Source organism: Tachypleus tridentatus, unplaced genomic scaffold (assembly GCF_004210375.1).
Source record: "Tachypleus tridentatus isolate NWPU-2018 unplaced genomic scaffold, ASM421037v1 Hic_cluster_2, whole genome shotgun sequence".
NCBI classification, from domain to species: Eukaryota; Metazoa; Arthropoda; class Merostomata; order Xiphosura; family Limulidae; genus Tachypleus; species Tachypleus tridentatus.
The window spans coordinates 20,164,034-20,182,005 of NW_027467782.1; the positions used below are offsets into that span (position 1 = coordinate 20,164,034).

General features: G+C 34.1%; 2 long non-coding RNA genes across 5 annotated transcripts in view; one reads left to right on the forward strand and one right to left on the reverse strand.

The window, feature by feature from the left end:
* Positions 1 to 8,933, forward strand: part of LOC143243091 (uncharacterized) — a 49,930-nt gene extending 40,997 nt beyond the window's left edge. Inside the window, exon 4 of one of the 2 annotated variants that reach the window (XR_013023868.1) lies at positions 7,735 to 8,933. This is a non-coding gene — a long non-coding RNA (uncharacterized LOC143243091). Of the gene's footprint in view, positions 1 to 339; positions 6,267 to 7,734 lie in introns of those variants that run through there. The other variant, XR_013023870.1, reaches the window with a different exon arrangement.
* LOC143243092 (uncharacterized) lies at positions 7,809 to 17,383 on the reverse strand. Of its 3 annotated transcripts, none has more exons than XR_013023877.1 (4): positions 17,162 to 17,383; positions 15,891 to 16,355; positions 13,432 to 13,653; positions 7,809 to 7,822 (listed from the first exon to the last, which is right to left on the reverse strand). It is a non-coding gene; the product is annotated as an uncharacterized LOC143243092 (long non-coding RNA). The 3 variants fall into 3 exon arrangements; XR_013023876.1 differs by having other exon boundaries at positions 7,809 to 7,825; XR_013023875.1 differs by lacking the exon at positions 7,809 to 7,822 and having other exon boundaries at positions 13,242 to 13,653.
* Positions 17,384 to 17,972: the final 589 nt, after the last annotated feature.

The following is a 17,972-nucleotide window of genomic DNA, read 5'->3' on the forward strand; positions in this document are numbered from 1 at the left end:
TGTAACATTGTATTAATTTCAATCGTAAATACTCTATTTTATTACAGATATTAGAGAAGCCTATTTTTCAGAAAGTTAGTGTTAAAATTCCGTAGTTTTTTAATGTCGATAATGATTTCAGAGATATAACATGAAATAATTCAGAAATGAAATAAATTTTATAATATTGTTCAGATTGTTGGTACAAAATAAATTTCTGTTTAAAATTAACTTTACTAGAGTGTTGCTTCATACAGGTTCACATAAACCTCGTTCATGCGAATGAATATAAATAATTTGTGTATCTGGTAAAAATAAAAATAAAATTTATTTACTGTTGCGTTTTTTTATTATTTACAGGGAGAAAAAGAAACAATCTTGTATTATTTGGGGGCTATGTTACAAGTTCATGAAAAAATTACCACACGGAGTATTATATAGATATTAACGACTTTCAAGGTTTCTGTGTTAAATATTTTATTGTTATAGAAGAAATTCCCACCTTTTATAGTTTGGACCAACAGAAAGAATTAATTCATTGAATATTTATAAATGAAAAAACGATTTCAAATAATAGCATAAACATGGAAATGTCTGATCATGTGTCAAATATTCAACATAGTTCTTGTGAAAAGATGACTTTGTGGAGTCATGTTCAGAAAATAGAACTTTCTGTATTCCAGATACGAACTATTCAGATAATATCATCTATTCAGAAGCTTCACACGAACCATCTTCCAAAGAAAAGGTAGCCGGACAAAAACTGACAGAAAAATATGATACTCTGGGCCGAATTAATGTAGAGGAGACAGACAGAATTATCAGTTGTAGTTCTTTCGACGATACGGATTTTCGACAAGATTTAGAAGATGAATTAAATAACTTATGCAGCGAATTGACCGAACAGGACATAGCCCAAGTCGAAACGGTTTTCGTAGCCACAAAACAATTGTGTTTGTGTGCCAGTGTCTGGCCAATCTGTAGTTGAATAAACCAGAGGAAGAATGGCAGGTATCCCTGACCTGCTGTTTGATAAAGGAGAAACGAGAACACGAACTAAACGAAGACTGAAACTGGTCCTCGCCGAGAAAGGCACATGTTTCATTCTTTGGCATGATGTCATTGACAATTTGACGAACTACGAGGCCCAAGATAATACTTTTCACACCATGTTCCTTTCCACCGATCACAGCCAAATGGGTGGTTTCAGTTTCGAAAACAAAACAGTTGCCAGATAGTTTCACGAACAAGTCGATCTACTGACGTCGGGTCCTCTCAATATTTCTTTATCCGTTCCTAAAGATAAAGGGAAAAATTCCAGGAAGTTGGAAAAGTAAAGTTACCCCAAAATGTGATATTTCTCTTCCTTGCTGTTTCGAACACGTCATAAGTATTGATATTAGAGACAAAGAGCAATTCTATACTAACCAGTTTTAGAGTAGAAATAGGTTTTTAAAAGACAAACCATCTCTCGAGATGCTACCTTCGGACTATAGTTAATAAAATTATGTGTCAACTTTCTTTTAAGAACTTTATATAGAACACAATAGTATAAATGAATTTCGTGTATATACACACTTTTATAACAAAATGTAGACAACATTAACGACACGTAAACCGCTAATAATAATTCGCTCTGGTAATAACAGATTTTGTGTTGTTGAAATATTGTAGAACACATTTCTTTATTTGCAGGCAGAAATCCTTATTAATATTTTAAACCTGAAATTGCTAATGTATTTTCTTGTATGTTGTAGAATTCACTAAGACTTAAATCACAAAAGAAACGTGACATTTGTAAATTACTTTTAATTAACTTCTATGTTTGGTGACAACGTTATTTTTATATGGAGAGTGAACCTGAAAATGTGTGCACACGTGTATGTACTGCAATATAACGACAAAAAACCCTTAAACCAATTTTTTTAGTAGATATTACATCCTTTGAATTTTTTTTAAACTAGTTTCTTCAAATATCGGAATTTTTTCTTTGATACCAACTTTCGCGAGTCATGTTCTCTGTCATTACCAATTTTCGTGAAATAAGCTTCCTTCCTTTATAAAAATAATATGCGACAACTATGTGTAGTGAGAATACAGACAGCTTTATATAACATTTTATGATTAATTAGTTAGTTAGATCTGATGATCAAGAAATTTTTTAAGTTACTTAAGTTAAAACTCGTAGTGATCCTTAATTTCTTGTGTTTTTATAATAACAGACCTTGAAATTTAAACCAATAGTGTTATGGTAGAGATACTAGAAATAGCACGAACTTTATGTTATACAATGAATTATGGTTCAAAAAGAAAAGGAAAAAAAAACTTTAATTAAATAATTTGGCCTTACTGTTTGCTATCGTCAAACTGTATTACATACGTCTTCTAAAAATATGTGTAGTTGATATATACATGAATAGACGCCTTTTATCCGAGTTAACTTTTATTAGTTTATTATATCTTAGTACAGAGCCGGGGTTGTTTTTTAAGGGACAGAATCCGATATTTCCATCAGTCTTACAGTGTTATTGTTATTATATGAACGTATAACTACTTATACTGTTTTGTTAAAAAAAGTTTTAAATTGTTGAGACAAACATAATTTATGTGGCTTGTACGTCACTAAAAGTTAACTACGTTGAATAATTTTATTCCAGGATCTTTACTGGTTTGTGCCATCTTGTTTTTTAAATTTTATTTTGTACATTTATACATTAGATATGGAAATGGTGCTTGCATTGTGATCGCTACATATATTTACTTCGTTCTATATTAAACCTCAGCTAAGACTTTTTCATTTATCAATAAATTTTCACCTGACAAATATTTAGCGATCTGCAGATAATTTGTTCACCGAAGAAGACAGGAAGAGCTAAACATCCATTTTTTTTCTTTGTATAACGTTTACACAACCAGTTCCCCCAATCATCAGGTGTCTGAATTACATTCACAAATTACTCACTAAAAGCATCGTCGATTTTCTGTGTAGCATCTGTTAAAGCAAAGCTGTAAAAGGATTTATTTTCATTTTCTTACGTTAATAATCGGAGCAGGAGGTGAATGTGTGGTGAGAAAAAGAAAAAGTTCGCAGAATTTTTCAGCTTGAAGTGGCACTTATCTGAGATAGTTCAGTGGAAACCACTGATAATTTGTGAAGAGAATTTATTAGACTCGTGTTTGTACTTCATTAAAGAATACTTTCTGTGTAACGGAAACAAATTTTATTCAGAAAAAGTGAGTAAACCTAATACATGAGAAACACTCAAGAATCTGAAAATGTATCAGTGAAGTATTCGAGGATAAGACCTCATCGCACTAATTCAGATAATAGTGTATTTTTACCTTTTCTGATACACTAAGGTATTCTTGATTTTTGATATACAGTGGCACCTCGGTTCTTGAAAAACTTCGAAAACTGAATTAATTTTTCTCATAAGAAATACTGTAAATTAAATTAATCAGTTACAGACCTCTAAAAATTACGCATTATGAAGCATTTTAAGTAAAATATTGCTTATTTATACCTGTATAATAATACTTACATGCATAAAGTCAACCACAAAAACTATAAACACAATAAAAAAAACAATAAATGAAAATTTAACTGCACTTTACCTGTGCTGAGGAGAGCTGATGGCGTAAGTGAAAGGTGGAGAGTAAGAGGGTTATTATTGTTTGGAACGGGAATAACCTTCCATAAAAACGTCAGGTAACTCTCCTTCTGGGGTTCTTTCTCTTTTCTGTCTCTTTGCACCGCTGCAAACTGCTTGAGACTTACTGGACCTATTTCTCACTAAAATCTTGTCTAATGTGGTTTGTTTCTGCCTGCATTTTAAAATGTTTCTGAAGTAAGATATGGCATTGTTATTGAAAAGTTTTATGCTGCGGTTTCCTACAGCTTTGCCAGGGTGAAATTTTTCCACAAAACTTTGTAACTCTCCCATATTTCCACACATTTCTTTGATCAGTGAACTGGGAACATCATCCATTCCCTCCTCCTCATCTGAAGACACTTCCTCAGTTGCCTTCTGGTGCTGCTCCTTCTAAAGGTCTTGGAGTTCTTCCGTGGGGATCTCAGTGTTGTAGTTTTCCACCAACTTTTACACATCATCACCACTCACATTCAAGCCCATACACATGCCTAGTGAGACAATATCCTCGACAACAAGCTCAACCTCATAGCCTTCAAAGTCTCTATTTGCTGCTGAGTCTTCTGAGTTCATGGTCCTCAAAGACACTTCCCTCCAGGTCTTGTCTATGATTCTCAAACAATGAAGTACATTAAAGTGATTTTTCCAGAACTCTCTAAGGGTTAACTCTGTGGTAGTGGTCACTTCAAAGCACCTTTGAAATAGTGATTTGGTGTAGAATTTCTTATAGTTCGATATGACCTGCTGGTCCATTGGCTGAATGAGAGGAGTCGTGTCAGGAGTCAAGAGCTTTACAGTAACGAAACTGTCTCCTACACCAACCCGTCCTCCAAGCCTGGTGAATGAGCAGGTGCATTGTCCATCACAAGAAGGGCCTTGAGTGGTAACTTTTCTGTGAGGTAATTCTTTACACTTGAGGCAAAAACTTCATGAACCCACTCCATAAAAACTGCCTGGTTAACCATGCTTTACTATTAGCCCTCCACATGACATTTAGTTCACTTTTCAGGACTTTATTTTTCTTAAAAACCCTCGGGTTCTCAGAATGGTACACAAGCATAGGCTTAAGTTTTAAGTCCCCACTTGCATTACGACATAACAATAGAGTTAGCCTGTCCTTCATTGGCTTGTCCTAGTAGTGACTTCTCCTCCTTGATGATTTCGGTCCTCTTTGGCATTTTCTTCCAAAAGAGGCCTGTCTCATCACAGTTGAACACTTGTTGGGGAATAAAACCTCAGCTTCTATAGAGTCCTTAAGTTCCCTAACGAATTTATCAGCAACGTCTTTGTTAGAACTGGCACCCTCCTCATGTCTTGCCACACTATGTATGCCACTTCTCTTCCTAAATGTTTCAAACCACCCCTACTAGCATTAAAGGCATCGCTTATATCAGCACTCGTTCCAGCGGTGTTTTTCAGGAGGTCAGAATGCTTTCCTTTCTCACAAATGATGGTCTCAAAAAATGCTATCACCAGCTAACTGTTTTTCGTTTACCCAAATCAACAACAGTTTTTCTACCTCTTCCATTGTTTGTGATCTTTGTGGCGTAAGCACTGTCACTTTTTTTGCAACATCAGGTCCTCTGATGACCTCTTTATTTTTCAGTATGATGCAGACTGTATACTTCGCCATACCAAACTGTGTAGCAAGATCAGACACGCAAACACCACTCTCATACTTCGCTGTTAGATCTTTTTTCACCTCTATTGTGGCTCTAACAACATTTCTTTTTGGTTTGCTGCTTTCATTATCTTTCTTTGACCCCATGGTGGCTTATTTGATCAGAATATTTAGAAAAAACAAAAAAACGAGAACGTTCACAGCCGATTTTAGCGGGGTGTGGACTGAGCGACAGGTGTTTTGGTTAAGCTTGGCGTGGGCTGAAAATGGTTGAAGGGGGTTTGTTCGGGTCATCATTCGGGTAATTTCGGGGGTTCGGGCTGCGACAGCTTGGTTCAGGAACCGAGTTTATGTTGAACAATCGAGACATTTTTTTTTATCAAACAATATGTTCAAGAACCGAGGCACCACTGTAATTTCAAATTATGACGCACACGAGATAGTTCATAACTTTGCTGTAAGGAGTTTTGATGTTATGTTATTGGGTCATTTAGGTACTTTCTCTGGGGAATTAATTATCTTCTTGGAGTAATACAAATTCGTTAATAATAATAACATACTTCGCTTTAAAAACGTATTATCAATTCATGATCTGTTATAAAAATTAGACCACAACAGGTGTTTTTTTATGAGTTGTTAAAATATTACTATTTGTGGAAACTATTGAATATTTTAAATAGAACGTAACGAATATCTGCGTGTCTATGAAACGATACTTTATTTTAAAGACTTTAAATATATTGTATTTTTGTTGTATTAAACAAGCAAAATTGGCTTTAAAGTGATATTTAGACGTGGAATTTTGCTGTACATAGAGCTATTTTTATTTCTGCCTTTAAACTGTTTTGTATGCTCATATTATAAATTTTGAATGTTAACTTCAAATGATGTTTTTGGGTGGAATGTAACACCCGAGCTGTGCTGTATGTGTACGATGGCTGGATGTTTGTTCAAATATAAGGCCTTCATTTTTATCTCTTTTTCTGTAAAAAATGTGGGCTTTAAATTAAATAAAAGAGTAGAAAATATTTTTTTTTTCCATAGCATCTTTATTGTGGTTATTCCTAAAATAAATCAGAACAAATATTTTAACAGTATTTCCTGGTATGGTTCGGTCGTTGATTAAGAACAAAGACACATAATGGGCTTTCTGTGTCGTGCCCACCACGGGTAAAGAAACCTGGTTTTTGGTGTCACGAGCCTGTACAATTATTGCTTAGCCACTTGGTGTCTATGAGGGAAGGAGGTTATGTCACTGAGTAAAAAAATCTACAAGAGGTAGTTCATGGTTTTAGTCCCTTTCTTAAATTAAAAACGTTACATAAATGAGTTACTTTAAGGGCTTTCTTATATAAAAGTGTACAGACAAATTACAGCAGGGCTTTACTCTTCTATGAGTTGCATCAGGGTCTTGTCAGTTTATCAACGGGTCCGGCATGGCCAGGTGGTTAAGGCGCTTGACTCATAATCCGAAGATCGCGAGTTCGAATGTTACACCAAACATGCTCGCTCTTTCGGCCGTGGGGCGTTATAATGTGACGGTCAATCCCACTATTCGTTGGTAAAAGAGTTGTGGGTGGTGATGAGGTTTTTATAATGTTTCAGTTTCAATGCATAGAAATGTGTTAGTACTGGTACTTGTTTCGATTAAGAACTTGCAAACATAGTTCAGTTTTCCGCAATAATTCACAAAACATTTGAAACCACAATTTTTTTATTCACATATCATGATTTAATACAATGTTAAAGAGTTCCTTGAAAATTATATTTACAGTTCCTTCACTTACAATTTGTGAGAAATTAATTTTTATTTTACTGTGTCATTAGGTTAGATAACTTCACCCATACCTTACTGAGGTGAACCACTTTTTAACCTTAATTTTGTATTCTGCATACAGTTTTATACTTTATTTATTACAAAGGGATTTTAAACTACTTACTTTATTAGAGAAGGGATATTACACTACACATTTATTACAGAAATAATTTTATACTAATTACTTTGTTACATAATTATTTTAACAACTTTAATTATTACAAAATTAATAATTTGAAACTTCTCACTATTTATTAAATAATGATTTCAAGCTATTTAATTTAGTTATTACAGAAAAATATTAAAGAATTCTTTATTTATTACATAATGATTTTGAACTACTTTATTTATCACAAAGAGATTTTAAACTACTTACTTTATTTATTACAGAAGGATATTAAACTACATATTTTATTCATTACAGATATAAACTTTATTTTATTCATTAAACTACTCACTTTACTTATTAAATAATGATTTTAAAGTATTTATTTATTATATAAAAATTTTAATCTACTTATTTTATTTATAACAGAAAGAAATTTAAACCACTTACTTTATTTACTAAAAAGGGAGTTTAAAAATAATGATTTTACACTACTTAGTTTATTTATTACAATTGCAACTTTAAGCTTTCCATATCTCATTCTCTTTCTTTGATTCCACAGCCAACTGTAACTGAGTTATTTTTGCATGTTCAGTTTCAAGAGCTCCTGTTAAAACTTCACAGCCAAGGTTTTTTTTTCACAAGCTTCTCTGCTGGTAAGACAAAGACTGAAGATTACTTTTGATATTATCAGAATGCTTTACTGGCTTGTAACAAAGGTTAAACAGTTTTTCAACTAATTAAAACATTTAAAAGTCTCTTACAGAAAGCCCTTAATAATAATACTAAAAAGATATAAAAAATAATATATATTATAGAAAAATAAAATAATTTAATTAAGTAATAACATATACAAATTATTATTTCAATAATAAAGGAATTCATTTTCATTTATTTATATGTTTATTTCACTCTTCTATTTGCTCTACCACCATTAAGTGCTTTTATTTATAAATCTTTCAAAATTGTTAGTGTAAGTTATTCATTTTCTGTTTCCAATCACTTACACAATTTTATTTCACAATTTGTATCATATTCTTAGAAAAGTGTACCAGTTCACTTCTTGAATACTGGATTATAGTCTAAATGTAGAACAGACACGGTAGTGATAGCAGAAGAGCAGACGGACTTATCTGTCGTGTCAGTTCATTCCAGTAAATACCAATGTGGCCTGGTATCCAGAAAAAACTGGATAGAAATGGAAGATGAAGAGAAATGGGCCAGTCAGGTTTGAATATTGATGAGAACATGGTGAGAACTAACTTGAAGTGATTTCAGCACTAATAGAGTGGTAAGAGAGTTGGTATAAATAGTACAATTAGTGTACAGCATAGCCTCTATGTGATACAGGGCAAGAGAAATGGTATGCAATTCAGCAGTGAACACAGAAACTGCAGAGGGAATTGTATGTGCAACAACTGAACCACAATCAACCACCCTGGCAGAGCCCACAATCATCTGATTTTGAACCATCCTTATAAATAGGAATGCAAAGATTGTTCTGAAGATGTTCAGCAAACAGAAGACAGAACTTTCAGTCAGGAGTAACTGCTTTCCTCAGATGGCTCATAGAAAGGTCACAGGTGAGGATGGTGATAAGCCATGGTGGGACTGACTGACCAGTGGAGACAGCAATGTTTTCTAAGGACAGGCTCAATTCAGCCAGCTGTGCTTGGACAGGAAGACCAAAAGGAAGCATGGCAGACCATCTATTCTGAAAAAAAACCCTGCACACCAAGGAAGAAAGACACACCCAAAGAGGGGATACTATGGTGTGGATCAAAGTTTTGAAGTATAAAGTAAAGAAAGTTGAAAACAGCAGAGATGAAGAGGAGGTGTTTGAGACTCAATGTACGAATTCTGGACTGGAGAAGTGTGGAAAATCCCCCCTGCAGAGCTGAAGCCACAGATAGTGAATGGGGTCCAACAATTTTAAAGCTGAAAACTTTGCAGAACATTAGACCACTTTGTAATGAATAAGGGGTAGCTCCCAAAAACAAACCACCTCGAAGATCTGTGATAGCCAGCCCTTACGATGGGGAAAAAAATCAAGAAAGGTTTAACATTTTCCTTACTTGAAAATGTATTTCCAACAGATATATCTCTACACATACAATAGTTATTTCTCATGCACCCACTGTTGAGAACTTGCACACACAATTAATCTTGAACTATGTTCCAGCTAAATCACATTTTAATGTGAGCTTCACTAGAACATGAGATAATCATCATTTAAAAATAACCACCCACCAATAAAAGAGCAACATATAATCCATCCACAGTAGATTCCCATCAACACTTGCATTCACTATTAACTTCATTCATAGATGAGACAGGAATAATGTGAACCAATAATGCTGAGAAAAGGTTGGGAAGGTGTTTAGTGAAGTATGCATCTGAAACACATTCTCAAACAAGGAAAATACAATCTTCTGAAATAATCTAATTAATTCTCTTCACACAGTAGCCAAATTCTACATTCACACAGTGGAGAGGCCTATGCAAAGGAGAAAACCTAAATGAGTTCTATTCTCCAAATGCAGTGGAAAGGAAAAGTCCACAGAACATGACACCTGTTAGTGAGGGCATAGTATGATAGAAGGGCAAAACTTGTGGGACAGTGCTTTCTTCTGAGGCAGGGTTTACTTTTTTTTTCTAGATGGAAGTACGAAAGGAGGAAAACAAAGATTAGCTAATTTTTCTCAGGGGTAGAAAGAAAATTATATGATCAACTGATCTTTTCACATAACAGATTGGATGGACATAAAATGTAGTACATATTAGCTTAATGATCAGACATATATTTTAGTCTGTTTTCTACTGTACAATTTAATCACTACACATACAGGAGACTAAGGTCCCTTCCTGATTCCAAAGGAGAACACTTTGGCCCATTCTGATGACCAAAACCAGTGGAAAATCAGACCTTTTGGTTGACCTGTACTGTAATAACATGGATACTCCTTCCCTACTTCCTTATGCATTGTGCTGCTCACTCTGACTTTTTTCTGGAGGGATTCCATAACTGCTAAGAAACTCTCCCAGTTAACCACCCTAATAGTTATATATAATATGGAGATGGTGAAGGTCTCTTGTTCTCCTCTTTTACACCATGGTGAGCAAAAGATGTTGAGGATAATCCATAAAAGTACCTGGACTCAGATTTAACCACTGTAACAGTCTTTCACTGGAAAAAGTACAACAGAATACCATGAAATCTATTTTATAAAGCCAGTATACATAAGCTATGAAAGTGGACAGGCACTTCCTTGGTGCTAGATGTTTTCAATGTACTCCTTGGCAAGCACAGTCTGGATGAGGCATTAGCATTTTTTTGACTTGAAATATCCACATGCCTCTCTGATCCACATAGCATTAGCATGCTGATTGTACTTTGCACAGAATGTGTTGACTTGTGATCTTGTAAATCAGAAACTCCTGTCACACACGTTCTGCATATGGGTCTGCTTAATGTCAAAACTTGGTTCGTAGACTGAAGAAGACCAATTGAAAGGAAAAATATATGTATATTTAAAACAAGTAGACTGTGTACTGTTTGTTTACTGTTAAAATCTATCACCAACAATTCACAGACTCCTATTGTAAAGGATTCAGCCCATACATAAGACCTCACAGTGATCCCTGAACTGAATAAGAAAAAAATCAGGCGAATGGTGCTCATACAATAAAAAATCTTGTGAGTCAGCAAAATATCACCACAGGAAGAGAAAACAAAATATACAAATCCATGGAATCCAAGCAATGAACAATGAAAGTGAGACTACCTGGTCCACATTGAAAAGAGAACAACAGTAGATATGGAAATATAAAAACAACAGTAATGAAACACTTACAGAATGGGGCAGGCTCAGATGCAGATAACTGTGAATCCTAGATCTGAGATCAGAATGGAACCAATCACATGTTGCACAATATTAGAAGTATCACTGACCAGTAGTGAAATATATATGTAAAAACGACACGTTTGGGTTGAGATTTTTTTTTTTTTTGGTGTAGAGGAGTGAACAAAGTTTTAACCTTCTTCGGTCATCGTTGTTTGCTCCTCCATATAAAAAAAAAATTTAAAAATTTCAACTCAAACCAGCCGTTTTTACATATATATTTGTCTACAAGTGGGTTTTCTCGTCATCACTGACCGGTAGTGTCTTTACTGTCAGTACACTATTGAATGACTACTGCGAAGCAGTGTTATATATCTTGGAAGATGCCAGAAACATGAATACATAATCCAATAAATCCATGAAAATGTTGTTGAAGTGGCATGTTTGTGTTTTTATTTTATGTATCAGTTAAAATAAACTGATCTAGGTATGACGACTGTGCATAAATAAAAAGATGTGGGAAAGAACTGGGATGCCAGATTAAACAATGAGAACAGATATAGGAATAAAAGAATAGGTCAATTAAACAAATATCAAAATGAAGGTAATTCAAATGAATGTTCCACTGATATGTTTTAAAATATATATTGTTCTTTCAGATAAAAAAAGAAAGTTAAGAAGAGAGGGACTAAACAATGAATAGTAACAAAAGATTAAAACAATAATTACAGAAGGCAAACAGTGCCTAGGAAAGAATGAGCCTGCTGGTTCTCATGCAGATTACTATGAATGTAGGATGTATCATTCTATAATTGACTGGTACAATACATGTTGAGATGTACAGAAGTTGGAAATTTATTAAAGGCTAGTAACCTGCACACAAATTTACATGGTGATACGTGTAATGTATTAGCTCTTTGTGGTGCACAGAAATGAGTAGTGTTTCTGAACATTTTTCTCATGCTGCTTAACACACATTTTTAATTAAACAGCAAGACCCTCATTCAACTGTTTAGTTCCCTTGAACATAAGTAGATTATTCTGAAGTTAGATAAAAAAGTATCTATTGCAAATAATATATACTGATCACTGTATCTGAAAATTAATGCAACATTAAATTTTTGGTATCCAGCATATGAATACAAACAATATCATTAATTCATATCAATTTTAATAGAAAATTGAACCTTTTACCACTATATTTGTTTGCTCATAACTCTTTCTGCTTATAGTACAGAGATGCCAACTATTTCAAATGACTGAGCGTTATGATTGTAGACAGAGCTTTTTCACAGTTTTAGTCCTTTTAGATTTACCAGAAACAAGACAATGTGGTGAACAAGGCCTCTTTTTTCCATCTTGTGAACGATCACATTGGTGTTTCTATGCTGCTTAGAAAACGAGAAATACCCATCTATGCGAGTGCTGATTGGCTGACAAGCACTGATGACGTAACTATTGATTTCCCCACGTACCCAGTATGGAGAAGCACCTCACTCAAACTATTGGGAGACATTGGAGATACAAGTATTTTTTATTATTTCAAGCACAAACATGATTATTGCAAGTAGCCATTTGGACTGTCTTTTATTTATTATCAAAATTTATTTGTATCTAACTAGAACTTTTCTTTTCACCCCTTTAAAGCCCTGGGGGGAACAATTTATCACTTTATTGTATAAGCCTGTATAATATAACTTGGGAGTTGCAACAAGTTATAATATTTGTCTGTATGAGTGTATAGTTGTAATGTATACACCAAAATTGTAATGATTTCACTCAAATTGTAATGGTTGGTATCTCTGATAGTATATAGGTTATCAACATCATAACATTTCCTGAAGAACAAATGTACAAGATATGTCTTTGTAAATAAAATGTATGTTTTTACATGTTTAATTAAATGCCAATACTGTATGATATAAACAAAATGTATAAGATTGTAAAATTACATCTGTGTTTATTGACGTTATTTTTAAAAACAATAATAAAGCAATTACAAGTAATCACAATTATTAGAGAAATGAAAATAACCAAATGTTTATGTTTACTGTTTCTCTCTATATTTATAGTCGTTAATATGATATAAAACATATCTTTCAACATTTCAAATATTTTTTAGCTTCAACATTACTTTGCAACTGAAGTCTCATTTGATATGTACATAAGTTGTTCAACAAAATACTTTGTACATCTGCTTAACAGATATGATAGAAATGCAAAAACCTATGAGCTTTCAATAACTATTTTCCATTTGTAAGATTATAATTAAAAAGTTAATATCAACTACAACCAAATTAAACACCAGATATTCCAAGATTAAAAGTACATCTGAATGAATAAAAGTCAACATACTAGTATTATTTGAAGCTTCTTAAAACTACAAAAAATTATCCAAACATAATTTATTAACATACAGGTACTCCTTCATTTGCTTTTGACATCGGACCAAACCCTCTTTCAAATCAGAAATATCTATTTCTGTTGATGATAAAGTCATTTCAAGCTCAAAGCACATGTTATGCTGTTTAGATAGCTGCTTAATCAGTTCAGAGTTTTTCAGTTTTTCTTCTTTCGAGGAGGAGTGCAAGTCATTACTTAGAGCTTTCCCTTCTCTGCCTGTAACTCCAAGAGCTCTTCTATCGGAGTAAGAAAAAAAAATATTGATTAAAGAGTTATTTCATTAACTGAAAATCCATACTTTTCATACCTTTTGACCATTAGTGCTTTATAAGCTGTTCTTATAATCATATATAAATCATATATAAGTATGACAGAGAGATGAATTTATTGGTAATAGTAAAATTGAGAAATATTTTCACAAAACTAGCTTTTGTATTTTGAAATAAACTTAAAATTAAAGGAAGAATATTTATTAATATTAAGTCTTAGCATATACTAGGGCCGGGCATGGCCAGTTGGTTAAGGTGCTCGACTCGAAAAGATGCCTCTCTTTCAGCCGTGGGGGCGTTATTATACGATAGTTACTCACTCTATTTCTTGGTAAAAGAGTAGCCCAGGAGATGGCGGTGGGTGGTAATGACTAGCTGGCTTCTCTGTAGCCTTACACTGCTAAATTAAGTACGGCAAACGCAGATAGCCCTTTAAGAGTTTTGCTCGAAAATCCAAAAAACAAACAAACTATATATTAGAGATTAAAATATTGTGTAAGTTTTGAGTCACACTATTACTACTTCTTGTAAGAAGTAAGAATTATTTTCATTAAACTTGTATAGTTTATATGGTATTTGAATTATTATTGTCAATAACAACTCGGTGAAAATGAATTGAACCTACTATGTATGACAAATATGTAAAAGGCCCCCATTGGCACAGCGGTATGTCTGCAGACTTATATTGCTAAAACCGTGTTTCGATGGTCGTGATAGCGCAAATATCCTTTTGGTTTCTTACCGCCGCACTCGGGGGAGATAGCCAGATGTGGCTTTACTATAAAAAACACACACTTTTTGGCCCAGCATGGCCAAGTGTGTTAAGGAACTCGACTCGTAATCCGAGAGTTGCGGATTCGAATCCCGGTCGCAACAAACACGCACGCCCTTTCAGCCATGGGAGCATTATAATGTTACGGTCAATCCCACTATTCGTTAGTAAAAGAGTAGTCCAAAAGTTGGCGGTGGGTGGTGATGACTAGCTGCCTTCCCTCTTGTCTTACACTACTAAATTACGGACGGTTAGCGCAGATAGCCTTCGCGTAGCTTTGCGCGAGATTCAAAAGAAACAAACAAAATCCCTTTATTTCACCCGTGTAGGTTAAATTGCACGTGTCACGACGTTTGACGCGTTATTTTCAAAATTTTATGAACTAACATTTTTAACCACTTACGTCAATGAGATTAGCATCAAAACGTAGTTCATAATCTAAATTTTAAAATTATATATGTTTTAATTTCTTAATTTAAGAGGAAATGTAAAGACAAAAGTTAAGTATCTGTTACTGATTATCTGTTACTGTATGTCACATAATACGTCCAGCTGTCTTGTTACTCAGTTTCTATTTCATCACGCCCACTATTCAACATGTACAAATACATAAAGAATTAGAAACTCGAATTTGAGATTCAGACCTGATAAATATAAAATAAGAACCTCCCTCTTCTATGATTTGTCGAGATAATACATTTAGCAAATCAACTTGAGTAACTCCGCCCTTCAAACCAATCATTTGAAAGTTCTAAAGTACTATGACCAATAGAAAGAGTAAGTAGTAAGAACTACGTAAACCTGCTTAGTCAGTTCCCAGTATACAAAAATCACACGTTCACATTGTATCCCCGCTTCAACAGAATTACACATATCTGTTATTACTATTTAAGAACATTTCTGTATCTCTCCTTCATTCACAACAGACTGTTCTCCAACTTCTAACAGAATATATACCTGTTTATCCCTCTTTTAGTTTAATCAGAAGTCTATCTGTCAGTGAAACTCTCGCGTAAGCTAAGCCTCACTGACATTGCAGTTTTTACTTAACAATAGCAGTGACTGGGCAGTTACTACGGGTTGCCATACTTCTCTTATTGTTATGTATTGTGTTTACGTCAATCGTGTTACCAATAGTGCACTGTGTGCATGCCATAGTGGAACGTATTGAAGTCAAATACGTATTCCAATTTCATTCAACTACAACTAAAGTTCTCGTAAGTTGTAGATTTACAAATGATTCACAAAATTTTCACCGGAATTACTCAGAAATCAGAACTGAACAGTCAAGATTTAGTTTAAGGTTGTTGTGTTTTTTTTATGTAATACTCTGACTGCGACTCTGATAGTGAGATAGGTACCAATAAAACATACGAATACAATTCAAAGTCGATTAGCACCAGACGTTTCAAAAAGTGGTTGTTTTACTTACCTTTTAGCCGTTTATTCCTTTCTATTAGCGCCAGTCGATTAATTAACAGACGTTTCCAGCTTGGTCTTCGTCAAGATATCTCCCAGCATTGTTTGCTTTTTATCTACAGTATTATTATGCCTTCTCTATTATCATTATGATAGCGTTATAAACCTGTCTAACTGAGGCAAGAACGGTTTATGTACAATCATACCAATTATAGAGTTCTCATGCTGTTTAGAAATGGAGCACATGTTACAGCTCAGAACTTGTCCTCGAATGTTTAGTCAATTACATAAGGTTAACACTCTTAATCCAAACCCTTTTCTAGACTAAAACACTATAACAGTAACTTGTCTCAAACTCGAGCTAAAATACAGTGAGTGCCAACCGACTTTTCAAGAGACATGACGTCATACAGAATAAGGGCCAATGGGATGAGTTTGTTTTTCGGCACGTAGGACGATCGTGACTTCGGAAAGTTATCTGTTAAAGGAAAAAAAAAAGTAAATGCTATTAATGGTCAATTAATACATAATTTTGACGATGTGTTAATATTGACTGAAAATTAATTATGTGTAATGACTAAACATCAGTGACGTGTAGGTGATCACATCGCGCGAACACTTCTTATTTAGTTCCTCATGAAGTGGAAGAACAAACAGTCGTTAATAATATTAATAATGTAATTCCTTGTGTTTGATAAAAAATACTATTTGTTAGTCCGTTACTAGTCTATGAGTGGTACAACGTGATTACCAATTAATTAGTCATATATTCCTTGACTCTTGGTGATGTCTCGTGCCTTAATATTAACCGGTCATTGTTCCTAAATGTCAGGTGATTAACCATTAACTGGTGAATTTTTCTTGACACTTCATGGTGTCAGATGAATAAAAATAAACTAATCGCTAGTTTATGACACTTCGTAGTTTCAGAGGAATACACATTAATTGGTAATTTGTTCATGGACACTTGGTAGTATCAGTTGAATAAGTGCTAACCGATCATATGCTCCTGGACACTTGGTGGTTTCAAGTAATTAACCATTAATTGGTGATGTTTCCTTGGCACTTGATGGTTTCACGTAAAAAAACATTAACTGACCGTTTGTTCTTGGACACTTGGTGATACCAGTTGAATGAGTATCAACTGGTATTATATTTCTGGGCATTCGGTGATGTCATCTGATTTAACGTTAACTTATCATATTTTAATGAGGAATATTTCATGATGTTTGACTACATTCGTAAAGTCGTTTGATGAAAAAAGGAACAGTTAATGATGTTTACCCGGATACTTTCTGGTATGGGATGATGAACATCCATTCATCTTGTGACGGGTCTTTTCTGGTAAGCAGAGCCTTTACTGGACTAACAGGTTTAATTAAGGTGAAGTTTTCCTATATTAAACCGAAAGTTAAAATTCTTAAGTGGAATTTATCAACTTTCCAAATCAAATGTCTCCTATTGGATAAATTTCTTCATTGATGAGTCGATTCTGAAAAATGTTCATTTGCATAATTAATGATAGCAAACTTTAAGAGCTTTGTATATTAAATAATAATAATAAATACGTTTCTTCCAAATAAAACTTCGTTTTGTTTTCTTTCAAATTAAATAATACTGTTTTTTATATTTGTTTTTTGAATTTCTCGCAAAGCTATTCGAGGGCTAGCGCAGATAACCCTCCCCAATTTAACAATGTAAAACCAGGGAGAAGGCAATTAATCGTCACCACCTAAAGCTAACTCTTGGGCTACTCTTTTACCAACGAATAGTAGGATTGACCATTACATTATAACGCCCCCACGGCTTAAAGGGTGAGCATGTTTAGTGCGACGAGGATTTGAATTCGCGATCCTAAGATTGCGAGTCAATCGTTCTAACCGCTTGGCTCTGACTGGCCTACATCAATGAGTACAATATGTTGGAAGCACACAACAGAAGTACGATGTTCTGTTAAGTTTAATTGTCTGCTTGTTTGTTTTTGAATTTCGCACAAAGTTACTCGAGGGCTATCTGTGCTAGCCGTCCCTAATTTAGTAGTGTAAGACTAGAGAAAAGGCAGCTAATCATCACCACCCACGGTCAACTTTTGGGC